We start from the raw sequence: 13,096 nt of genomic DNA on the forward strand, positions 1-13,096 counted from the left end.
CAGCACACAGAGCATGAAGGTCTCTTCTCTTTTTCCAGCCTCCTTGCAAAGGGTGTTATAGCACATAGCAAGAAAGTAGCTCTGCAATGTACCTACATAAACAGGCCCAGATACCTGTGGAAATCAGGGAATCAGAACCCCCAGCTTGATTTCGGGGGCTATGGGCTGGTGCTGTTCTATATCTGTGTAATTAAAATCCCTTCTCATTTAGACATGGAGTTGTTCTTAATCACTTTGAAGTAAGATGTAAAGGACACTGGGAAAAACAAAAGTCACATCTCAAGTCTCTAGGAGAATATTCTTGTGAAAGCTACATATTCAATTGCAGCCACAGCCGTAGGGAAAAGAAAGCTTTTTAAAGAAACATCTAAAATCTTAAAATCATGTGAAAGCACAGAAGCAAAAGAAACATCCCCTTTCCTACCAAACCCTGGGGCTCTTGGCTATACTTTGCAAAACTGAAAGAAATCCAACAAAGGTTAAATACTTCCCCAACACCTGTATTTGCTTCTGTGCTGCCTTTGCCATTTGCTGTCAAAACTCTGTTAGAACTGGAAGGGGCATCTCCATGGCCCAATTTCTTTGTACTTCTACTAAATCACTTGCCTAATGAAGTCCTTCTTGATTTATTTGAAGATCCGAGCATGCAAAAACAAAATTCTTCAATGAAGAATGAAGCATTTTGTGGGATTACTTTTCGCCTGAGGTTAGGGATCAAGGTTTCTGAGAAACATGATGAATCACTGCGGGTTTAGCTTACTCATCTTAAAAAGTGGTGTTTTTTAATCTGATAACAAGCAGTTCTTTTTTTTAAAAGTATCTAAGAAACACTATGAGCTTATTTCAAAGAGAAACAATATGCTTTTTTTTTTTTTTTTTACTCTCACCTTTGTACATGTTATTTTATGTAAAGGGAGGGGTTTATGACCAACTGATGGCACTTTTTAGTATCATGCTGAGATAACTCTTGCTAGTTTGGAGGCAACAGCCTATGTGGAGTACAGCAGGGCAGTTGCAAAACTCAGAGAGGCATAGGAAGTTTCAAAACAAACACTGACTGTTAAAATCATCCTTCAATTTGTAGTGTCTTTCTAGGAAACTGAAATTAAATATCCAACATAATGAAGTTAAAGACACTGACCTCATTAAATGGTTTTAAACAGAGTGCCTGGCTTACAGGTGAGTTCACAGGTTATTCAGCACATGTTCCCTGTCACTAAAATACAAACTTCAGTCACACAAGTCAGCTTGCCAGTTTCCACATCGACTTTATGTGCAGTGAGATCCCTACATTTTGTGGGCACTGTGCCCTTTTGGGTGGACTTCTGACTGCCTTTCACTCTTCCTGTTGCTCTTGCACACTCTCCTTCCTTAACCAGCAACACAAAATTACAGAAGTATTTTATGTCAAAATACAGAGTGCCCTCCAAAATTATTAAATCTAAAAAAGCATTAATAAATCTGTTTCATAAAAGTGTACTTACTGAAAACAGTTAAAATTGAACAAATACATTGTGAAAATAATTTTTAATACAAAAGGAAGACACAGAAATGCTGTGGGTATGATGTATAAGTAAAGGATTTTTCCTCCCTTAGAAAGCATCATCATATGGGATCTTAGAAACACCAGGAAAACAGAGTATTACAAGATATACAAGCATGCAAATAGACTTTGCTAACACAGCAGCCTTCCACTGAAGCTTATAGAACAATCACTTCTTCCACAGGGGAAGAAGATCAGAGGTTGTATCAAAATGGGCAAGCCAAAATCAACTATATTATGCAGTTGATCCTTTTTGAAGAAGACTTTGCCCATCTCGCAGTGCACAGCAGCGGCTCTCTGTGTAACAGAAAAAGCACCAACGGGTGACACCCTCAGCCAGTAGGTTTTGTTCCACTTGAGACACATCCCCAGGCTGGAAACCTCCATTCATGTCTCTCAGGGAAATGAAACTTCAAAATGAACAGCAGCATTCTCCTGCAGAGCACAAAGTCCAACCGAAAACAAACTTTCAGTGCTAAACCCATAATTCAATGTCTTTTTTTTCCAATTAGCTGCCTAGTCCAAGAAAGGACATTTTAATTTCTCATTGATCCAAGCCACTGGAATTTCATGCAAGAGTTCACTTGGGAAACTGTAACAGGGGCATATAAGCTTACAACTGAGAAAGGAAATACTGTTCTAGTAGTTACTGGAGGGCTCCACTGAGTCATGGCCATCTACCAAAGGTATTACACAACAGCTGGGTGTCCTGTTTGTAGAACACAGAGAATATGGAAATCATATAGTGTTCCTTAAAGAAAATAAAGAATGTAGGAAAAAAAAAAAAAAAAAAAAGAAATGAAAGCTTCTCCTATGAAGCATTACAATTCTTTCTTTTTTTTTTCTTTTTTTTTTTCTTTAATTTAATTTATGGAGCTGTCACAATCTTAAGGAGTAAGCTCGGGGTTTAAAGGGAGGTGTGCTTTTCATCTTTTATGTCAGAGGCATAAAGGTTGTTTACTTTAGAGGAAAACTGATTATTTTAAGCCTGCTCTCCCATTAGCACCAAAGCACAAGCAAAGCATTTGTCTTTTCAGCTGAAGGTAAAAGAAAAAAAAAAAACAACCTTGAAAAACCCTGTAGCTGTGCTTAGTGAAGCCTGAATCTGATCTTTTGCTGTGAAGCCTGTGTTGCTTTTAGATTGCCACTTTATCTACTGGAGGGTACAGCAAGTTCAGGAAAAGATTTGCCAACTCAAACAGGGAACTGTTGTGAGGACTATCACAGCAGCTACACTTTGTTCAAGATAACAAGGTGATTTCAGGAGTTCAGCTGAGGGGCCCATAACAATATCAGAAATCAAGTAAGATCTCACAGGAAAATAAACAGTATTTCAGGAAGATACAGAATAGCTACTGCTCTCAAAAGCAAATAAACACAGGGTTCTGAAGTGAGGCTGAGCACATTTTTGCCTCATGCTCTAGAAGCGCTGGACAAAGATGCTGATCCCCGGAGAGGTGAATGCAGTCCAGAACTTGCCCTGCGAAACCTTTATGAAACGCTTTAGTTTACATGCTCTTTTCTGGGAAAATGAACTTAGAGGACATCATCTTCTTCTGGCCCAAAACAAAGAATCCACTGACCTCCCCAAAGGCTCTTCATCATCTTTATGGCACAGAATGTGCAATGAGAGCAGCGTTGTAGCCCATGCCCCCAGCACAGCTCCTCAAGCTGAAGCAGCTCCTGTGAGCACCTGCAGCACTGCTGCTGCAACTCAGAGCCTCCTGACAGCTGCATCTCCTCTGGCACTCCATGGACATGTGCAGCTGAGGAGCACAGATTGATGCTGTGCCTGCAGCAGTGCCTCCATGGTGCCCTTTCATTGCACTGGCCTGAAAATGAAGTCAAAAGATGCACCTTTCACCTCCCCCCCAAGTCTGTAACTAGATGGATCCACACATCTCTATATCTGGTTATTTTTACCCCCCTTCCCTCCGCCCCATTTCTGTCATTCTAATGAGGAGTCAATCTTGCAATTACATTTTGGAATATTTTTCCTGAAAAAAAAGGGCATAAAACCATTGCTTTGTGTCAAACTGAATGCAGAGTGGAACTTCCAAGTCACATGTTGTGCTCATGAGACAATACACGGCAGGTTCCACAAGGGAGGAATCACAACCAGGCACTAAGCCTGGCATTCCAAAGTGAACTTCTGGCCAGCTTCTTCCCTGAAGACAAGTCTGGACCAGCTCAGAATCACTGACAGGTTAGACAGACATCAGGACATGCTTCAGAAACAAGGGTGGCGATGGCCTCTGAAGGCTGCTTATCAAGTTGAATGTTACCTTCTCTAGATCCTTTCTACAAACCCTGCCACCAGGACTACAAAGCAAGTGCCTTGATGCATACACCATATATATATATATATATATATATATATACACACGCACATCCCCCCAAGCACATATATATACACACACATACACTAAGAAGATTCCAAGTCCTTGCAAAACAGCTAAAATCTCCATAGAATTTGTAGGAAGGGAGCAGGAGACTGATTTTTCCTCTCTCATCCTCTTCCACTATGCTTGCCTCCACACAGGTGAGCCACAGCAGTTATGGAGAAAGCAGTCCCTTGCGCAACACAGGAAAAGTTTTCCTTGTCTCAGAGATCTGCTGTGTGCCTGCTCGGTTTAGGTTTTCATTGATCCAGGAGAAGAATACGTAGGCAGAAGGAAGTCTTCCAAGTTTTCATCATATTTGATTTTAAAATTCCTCTTTGTGCCTTAATCTTCATGAAGGAAGGCCATACTAGATGGATTTTTTTTCAATTCAGGCAAATTTGAATTCATTCATTTTGTCTAACTGGTTAAACACTAGTCGGTAACAATCATCAGCATTCATAACAGCAGCCCTATAAACACACCTGCCTCTCCTACAAAACTCTGGTGCTGCAATAAACCTCATCAACCTACATATTATTGAAAACAAATTAAAATCTTTTTCAGTTGAGATTACAAAATGTTTCCTTCAACATTTTTATTGCTATTTCTTCAGAAACAACACTGTTTAATGTCAAATTCCCACTCCGTTCTCAGAGCAACTTCCACCATAACCTCACGTGGCCATGGAAAATGCTGACCACATATTGTAGTTATGCACCAGAAGCTTCGTGAAACTCCTTCAGTGAGATGCCTATATGGGGCAAAGCCTTCTAAATCCCCCGATATGCAGTGATAAACCAAATCTAAAGTCCTGTCGTTGAAAGAAGAAAAACTCAAGAGATGAACTGGTTCATCTGACTCAAAGCACAAAGGTTACATCTGAAAAATACCAATTTTAAATGTCAAAGTAGTTACTTTCCTCACTCCCTCATTTGAATTTAAAGCAGGCCAGCACTATTGATACTGTTCAGTGCTAGTGTAGTTGAAACGGAATGGGAATCAATAGGGGTTTTTCAGGAAGAGAGAGTACGGAAAGGAGACAAGCAGTTTCAATTCTGTTTCACCTCTGCCAGCAGCAGCTTCAGCCACATCCTGGATACTCAAAACCCAAATTATCTCCAACACCTTACGTCTGCCAAATACACTAATTTTTCTCTCATCATCTACAAGTCCCTAGCTCTCACATTCTCAACAGCTCTTCCAATACGAGTTAACATGATGAATAAAAAATATGCGGCATATTGAATTAAAAAAATCTGGGAACAGCTCTAACAGCTCTGAAGCTGCTGTACAGATTTTATTACTCTCTTGCACAGTGAGGCAGAGCGTACTTGCAGCAGCCGCCTACTTCCCAGTTCAAAAGAACATGGAGCTCTTAGCAAGCATCACACTCCACATTTCCAGGTTGAAGGAAAGTCCGGGCCACAGATTAATGAAATGGGATTCCTATTCTTACTCTTCATACACACCTTCATGACCTTCCTGCTAAGGCCATACATGACAGCAATATTCTTTTGGTAAACAATTTAGTTCTTGTGTTTAAATTGGTTTCCTTCAGAAACTTGCAAAATTTTTGTGTGTTGGGAAAAAAAGGTTAAAAAAGCAGGGGATGAGAAAACTGCAAACAGTGAAGTCATGTAAAGCCTCCATGGCAAAATCATTTTGAATTCAAATTCAATTGGAATATATAGCAGCCTAGGAAATTATGGTTCTAAACCACAAACAAGCAAGGGAATGTTTAGTAACCCCAAGCAAAAATCCCCTGGCCTTTCTAGCAGCACAGTTCGAGTTTGAAGCTTTGCAGCTATTTATAGACGTTGGGCACATATCACTACAATAGTTGATTGTGCTTTGCAGCTGTTTTGTATATCTAGAAGGGCAGGAAAGAACAGACTGCACTTTGATCTTTCCCTTTTTTGGAGTATTAAAACAACAACAAAAAAAGGCCATTAGAAAGGACTCAATATTTTTGAATCACAAAAGTACATGTTCCAAAAGCCACAGCTTACACTAAACATGTAGGACTTGGAGCTAACATGTTCAATTGTTTACTGTTATTATAAATACAGGCTGCAGAAAATATTTATTCTAGAAGCATGGAAACTATTTCACCTATCATGGAAACATATGCCAAATCTAATTATAGGAGTCTTTACTCCCCAAAACATCTGTTGATAAGTGACACACACATAAAATTAAGATTCAACTTGAATGCAACTGCATCATAAATTAGCACTTAGCATTTCTTGGGCAGTAAAAGAAATTCAGTGTTTGCTCAAGAAATCACTGTGGGGTGTGCACTAACTGCATACCACCTGTAAAACCTGCTAGTATTAAAGCTTTATAAATTATACCAACGTACTGGAGCTAAGACTATTAAAGGCAGAAACATATGGTATTCATGGAAGTCAGTTCAGTGTGCAGGCCCTTTCTGAGCTCCGAGGTTAGGGAAGGATCTATTGGCCACTCCAATATTCTCATTACGTGTCAAGCATTCAAACAGCTGGACGACGGTCAGTACCATGGGGAGAAAAATCTGATTTTTTTAGCAACAGAAAGGAAGTAAGCCTAAAGCAAGCATCTTCAGAGACCTGACTGTACCATATCTAGCATCCCTGCAGAATATTTCTAATCAATTACTGATAGGATTTACAAACTGCAATAAAACAGAATATAAATGTCTAGCTTACAATTACTATCTAAATGAGTTCAAATAGCTCATTTCCAAACAGCCATGTGGACTGAAGTAAATGAATACGTTTAAAGCAGCAAATGAGCAGTCTGTAGAAGTGATTAACAAAGAAAAAAAAGCACCACAAGGGAAAAATGGAAGGTAAAAAGCACCCTGTGGTGAGCCCTGTGGTACCACTGTCAGACCTTATTGACTGCAAAGGGTGCCTGGGCACCTTCCTGCTTCAGCAGGCTGCAAGGCAACCTTGTCCTTCCACGCTTTCCAAATGTTGATTCAGGTATGTCAGAGAGAACAAATAAATTATAGAATTAGTGAGATGGAAAAGCAGCAGTCAGCTGCAAGAAATGCAGCAGATCAGAAGGAGGAGAGAACAAATCTGCAAGAGGAAAGCTGGCAAGAACAGACTTTAGTTAAGTGCTGAACAGCCCGAGTTATCTGTATTGCATGATCAGCACAGCCCATTTGATGATTATGAACGAAGCTTTTAGGCTTCTAAATATATAAGATAGGACATTAGACAGTACTTTTTAAAACCTCATTTTAAATAAAAATATTTATGTATATTCATATCCTGAATACAGATTTATTTATGCTATGACCTGTATCTCTGCTGCATCTGTCTTGTTTATTTAAACCTGAGTTCACAGGGATAGAATGAGGTTTTTTAGAGCACTTAAGAGAATGTTGTTGATTTTCATTAGCATTATTATATAATTATATACTAGATTAGAAGCTAATATATAAAAATTATAATCTACTAAATTATTTATATTAGGGTAATATTAAAAATGCTACTCCTTGAGGTTGGACAGGGCTTTTTTGAGCGACCTGGTCTAGTGGAAGGTCTCCCTGCCTGTGGCAAGGGGGTTTGAACTGGATGATCTTTAAGGTCCCTTCCAACCTAAACCATTCTGTGAGTCTATGACTACCCTGATCACAGGTATGGAGGTGGGAGAGCAAATATTTATTGCTAAATATAACCATGTTTCACTGTACACATCTAAACCAATAAATTGAATTAAAAAAACCCACCACCACCCAAAAAAACACCCCAAAAACAACCAACCAACTTTTTTCTTCCTTGACCACAAAAGCTTTTAGGAGCCATTTGATTTTTTCACTGACTAAGAAATAATGATATAATTCTGTCAGCAAATACCACAACTACGAGCATACCTTGGTGACATGTTTGTGCTGCTCCCAGCTGCCTTTCCTAACATTGTGACAACCAGATGACTTAGTTTAAATGGAAACACTTGCCCTTAATCCTTCACCTCCTCTTGCTGGACCTTCCAGTGGCACAAAAACACCCTTTGCCATGAATATTATCATCCCATCACAAGATCAGCCAGGTAGAAACAGCAGTTGTCCGGCTGCTGTCCCTGTGCTGCTATGCAAAACCAGTTGTTTAGTGAGTTACTTTGAACAGCGAGCAAAAATTCCATGCTGCCATGAAGACTACAGGTAGTTCAGGAGGAGAACAGGGAATCAGACTTACCACCAAGAGAAGCTGCTACTGGAGAAAGTAATGCAAAATAGCAATTCACCAACAGAGAGCTTGTGGGTCCTGGAAAGGAATCTCCAAACCACAACTTGAATACTATGACTCAGTATTAGCAGGCAGTATGAAAGATAGAATAAACAAGAGAAAGCATGAGCTGACAAAGACAGCAGCAGCATCTATGTAGACTATGATAAATAACATGTATAACTGTGCATAATACCACTGACAAATTTATTAATCTGGTCCAAGCAAGCTACATTTCAGAAAGGTAGAAAAATACTCTGAAAGGCCTCAGTGTACTCACATTCTTCAGTGCAATCCAAGACTGAATTTCTGCATTTTAAACTTAATATTTTAAGAGCTGGAAAGGCTGCAATTTAGAGAGATCTCCCACACTATTCCCTTTTACAAAACTTTTAGTAAGAGCATGTTTTACATACAAAATATAAACTTTCCCAAGTGTATTTAGCTATAATTATCAATGGGAATCCAGGGGAATGTTACCTGTTATCAGAATAACTCTTTTCAATGGAGGGATGCCTCCCTATACTATTATTTCTTAAGTAAAACATGTTAAACATTAAATTCAAATGTCAGGTTGGCTCAGCCTGAGCTAAACACTAGCTGTAAGTAGTGTACAGCTGTTGTGCTATGCCAATACATGCTAAAAGCTTCCATCTCACCGGTTTTGTGTCTACGTGAAAGCCACCCAGTCTTGATGACACAGGCAGTATACAGTAAAGCTTGTATAGTTACTGCTGAACACAAAACTGTGCCAAAAGAACACTTAGGATCTTCGTTAAATCCACAAGAATAGGAAATCCAGAGGACAGTCCCTCAACCGAGGCCATGGGACAAGGTACTTCAAGACACAAGGTATGATAAATACCATATTCTTGCAAAATACAATTGCTAAAGATAAAGTTCCAAACAGAAGGAGAAGGAGAAAAAACAAACCCCATTTGCCTGGTGAGATGCTCAAGATGAGAAAAGTTAATTAACAGTGTCTGTGAGAGGCAACACAAGTGTCCCCTAGAGAAGCTTCCTCAAGGAGTCTGCTGAGCAAGGTAGAAGCCCTGGACTCGAGTGGCTTCAACGCTGACGTTTGATGAAGCCAGCTCCTGCTGCCTGAACATATTCCTCATCTTTGGATCAGACAGCTCCAAATCCAGCCTAAAATTTATGGAGAAACCTCCAAGGATGATCAACTTTGTTGTCAATCAGTTTGTGTTTACTGACAAGCGGATCAGACATTCTCAGGAGACAAGCAACAAATGCTCAAGGGATCTGAGACACCACAGCTGCCAAGGATGTACTTGTGACCAATTCGAGATATACTTCCCAAAATACAAATGCAACTTCTAGAAAACACTGCCATTTTAAACAGCAACAGGCCCTTAGAAATATTTTTACCATCGAAACATTACACACAGTAACCGCTATTTATATTTCAATATGTCAGCCTTAAATATTTACTTCTCCACTCATGTAGTTTACATTATATGCCAACAGAACACTTTCTTGCATCATTTAAAGAGCTTATAGAAATTAAAAACTCTCTGAGCTATAAGTAAAAGTGTTATAAAATAATTCAAATTAATGATGAGGGGAAAAAAACCTTTGGTACTTTTAATCCAGAATTTAATCTAATGCAAAGACGCAGGATTTTTGCAAATAATTCCTTTGTTTGCTAGATTCCTCCTGATAAAATAGATTTTTTTTTTTTTTTTTTAAGCAGCAAACTGTTTTGAACTTTAAACCCCTATCTAGGCTTCTACATGATGACCATTCATCAGTCAGCAGCACTACATTATTCCTCTGCCCTATGGGTTCTGAAAAGCCAACAGTTGTAGCCAAGAGTAAGTAAATGTTTACACTTGGTGCTGCACATCCCAAGGCGCTATCAGCAGTTATTGGACATTTTTCCCAGAAAGCAAAGGGCTGGGCAGCTGTATTTTGACAAGAAATGTTGTTTCCTTTTATGGCCCACAGAGTCAGTGGCTGTGGTCTGAGCACAGGGAAGGCAGCACGCTTCATCCATCCTACAGCACTGTTGTCCCTGGGCAAGCTGTTCTTCCTGTCGTCATCCTTACTCTTCTCTTCCTAGTACTCACTTTCTAGCGTGAAAGAGATGCTCTGGATGGGACACTATTATTTACTTTCTAGTTTGCTCTATTATAAATCCCATATATCCAGAGTTAAAACAAACTACTTGATTGAAAAAGGTTTATGGGTGCTTCTTAGCCCACCAGAGATGGGCTCCTTTCCTGTAAAGGAGCCAACAAGGGGCTTGTCTACTCTGCCACTTACATCCCTCAATTTTCATATTATTAAAATCAGTTAAAACAGGTTTTGAAGAATGAAAGGCCTGCAGATTCACTGCCAATTCAGCTACACTGAGGTTGCATAATGTTCCAGCTCACAGCCCATATAAAATTAAAAAGGATGACTATAAGCCTTTCCAATCAAGTTTCTGGCCGTTTCTTTGGGAATTCTGGCCTGACGGACACATGAACTAGAGAACTGCAAAGAAGAAAACGAGAGCAGAGGAAGTGGGAAACAAGTGTAGCGAATCAGCTGCAGATCAACAAGGAACGCTTGTCCATCAGCAGATCTGCTGTGCCAGATTCCAACCAGCCCACCCTAGCTACTTACTCCTATTACTTCATTTACTCCTTTTCCTTCCGCTTTTCACTCCTTCAGTTGTACCAAGCACTGAATCATCCCTTTCTTATGGCTTCAATCTCAGAGTGGAAACCTGGAAGGAAGGACTGGAAGGGAGGGAAGGGGAATGGGGAAAAGTAAGAAGCTGGAGGCAGGGAAGGAAAACATTTCTAAGATTTTATTAAAGAAGGTACAACAAATTTTCCAAATGGCAACTGGAAATTCAACAATTCTAATCTACACAGAGGGGAGAAGGCCAAGAAACCACACAGCCACATGGACACTGTCTTCATCCCTTTACAAGCAGCAAAGTCTCATTACCTCCCCTACTTAAAACCCCTTATTCACTTCAGCCTCTTTCCTAAAGTAAAGCAAAACCTGATATTTTGTATAAAGGCAAACTCCAAACAGCACTTAACAAAACTTAACAAAAACTTAACTAACTAACTAAATTAACACTTAACAAAAACTGCACTAGCAGAGAAGAACCAGCCTCTTAAAATGCATGCAACAGAGTGCAAGCAAGCAGCAGGGATGTGTAGGGATGTAGCTTCGCTGGTTAGTCACTAGCACAAGCTTATGGACATGGGAAAACTGCAGACTGCTGACGGGAAACACATAACCTCCTGTAATGGAAAATTCTGCAGAGAAACACCCCGTGGCCACTGCAGCTGCTGTGCTGCAGCCTGGTAAGCATGATCTTGTCCTCCAGCAAAAAACATCCAGCTCCAGCAGCCCTGAAAAATCTGCGTTTGGCAGCTGGGTGGAGCAATCAAAAAGCCTGTGTCCCTTCCATCAAAAGGCCAGATTTAGATTACTGGACTAAAACTCAGGTCTATCCCAATTGCAACAACCCTGCACAAGTGGGACACTGGAGAAAGAGGCCACCAGTTCTTCCTGGCTTTCCTTGGGAACATGCCGTATCTTACCAAGCAAAGGCTTCAGATTGCTCAACAGAATTCCTAGTAAAGCATCCCCAGTGAGACAAGCAAAATAGATTTATACCTCACTTAATTCTCCAATCTGAGTTTAAAACTTGGTTTGTACAACCTGTAGTTGGATAGATCAAAATGAATTAGGAACCAGCTCCCACTCCAATTTCAGATCGCAAATAAAATTCCAGGTATAGCCCAAACAAGTTCAGGACTTACTAAAGTTCAATGTTGTAGAAAATGCTTAAATTGTAAGGAGGTTACAATGGTAAATATAAATAATTAGATCTGGCACTGTTACGTCAGACTTCAACAAAATCTAATAAGTGACTCAAGTTTCAAACTCAAATTATCAAGGAAACTGGATACAGACATACACTGGCAGCCTTTCTGTGCTAAACGCAGTCCTGTGCACTATAACAAGAAAATTAAAGAGAAAAAAATTAATAAAATGGATGCAATGAAATCCTTAGGTGAGAGCCCTGGTATACATTGATTAATATAAACAACAATCCCCTAAAACTTTCCAAGACCACGAAATACATAGTACATTAAGGCAACAGTTTCTCTGATTATGAAAATAAAGAGAATTGATTAAAATAACACCAAACAAAAAACAACCACCAAAAAAACCCAACCAAAGCACCATACAACCCAAACTGGGGGAGGGGGAGGGAGACGGTCTCAAGTTTTAGGTACCTAAAAACAGTCCTTGAAGCAATCCTCCCCTAAGGATATTTTGATCTTAGTCACATGTTTTTTCTAAGGTATTTTTATTTAGTCTCCAAGTAGATAACTGCAAGGAGAGAACTGCTAACATGTTATAAAATTAATGATGTCTGCCCTCATAGCCGAGGGAGGCACCATGTCTGAAATATTACCAATAAAATCACTGGGCTCACTGGCCTTGGAGAATGTTCTCACACACACACACACATACTGTTCCCATCACTTGCCAACTTTGTCTCAACCGAAAAATAAAGTTTATTTTCTTAATCTTTGCTACAAGTACTTTGAGGCTTACCTGCTTATCAATAAGCAAGCCTATACAACTGTATTAGTAGATAAGAAAAAAATAAGACAATATTTGAGAATGTTTCATGATACATGTGTGCTCCTGTTTACACAAAGTCAAAGAGAAAATGGATCTTTTATTATTTGTGGCTCTTAATTTTCTCCCAAATCACCTATTTTTTCATTTTCATCTTACCCTTTGCAATATAAATTTGGAAAATACACAGAAAGAACAGCTCACACAACAACCTTTCCAGATAGTTACATCTGGTTTGGTTTTCGCAAGTTCAGGCAGCTTGAGTGAAGTTTCCAGTTAGACCTGGAAATGTTACAGCAAGGCTCACAGACCAGAGCAGAACAAAT

General features: G+C 39.6%; 1 protein-coding gene across 4 annotated transcripts in view; it reads right to left on the bottom strand.

Moving 5' to 3' along the window:
• Window positions 1-13,096, bottom strand: part of ADCY9 (adenylate cyclase 9) — a 94,538-nt gene that overhangs the window by 62,148 nt on the left and 19,294 nt on the right. The window lies entirely within an intron of this gene.

Source organism: Lathamus discolor, chromosome 6 (genome assembly GCF_037157495.1).
Source record: "Lathamus discolor isolate bLatDis1 chromosome 6, bLatDis1.hap1, whole genome shotgun sequence".
Lineage (NCBI taxonomy): Eukaryota > Metazoa > Chordata > Aves > Psittaciformes > Psittacidae > Lathamus > Lathamus discolor.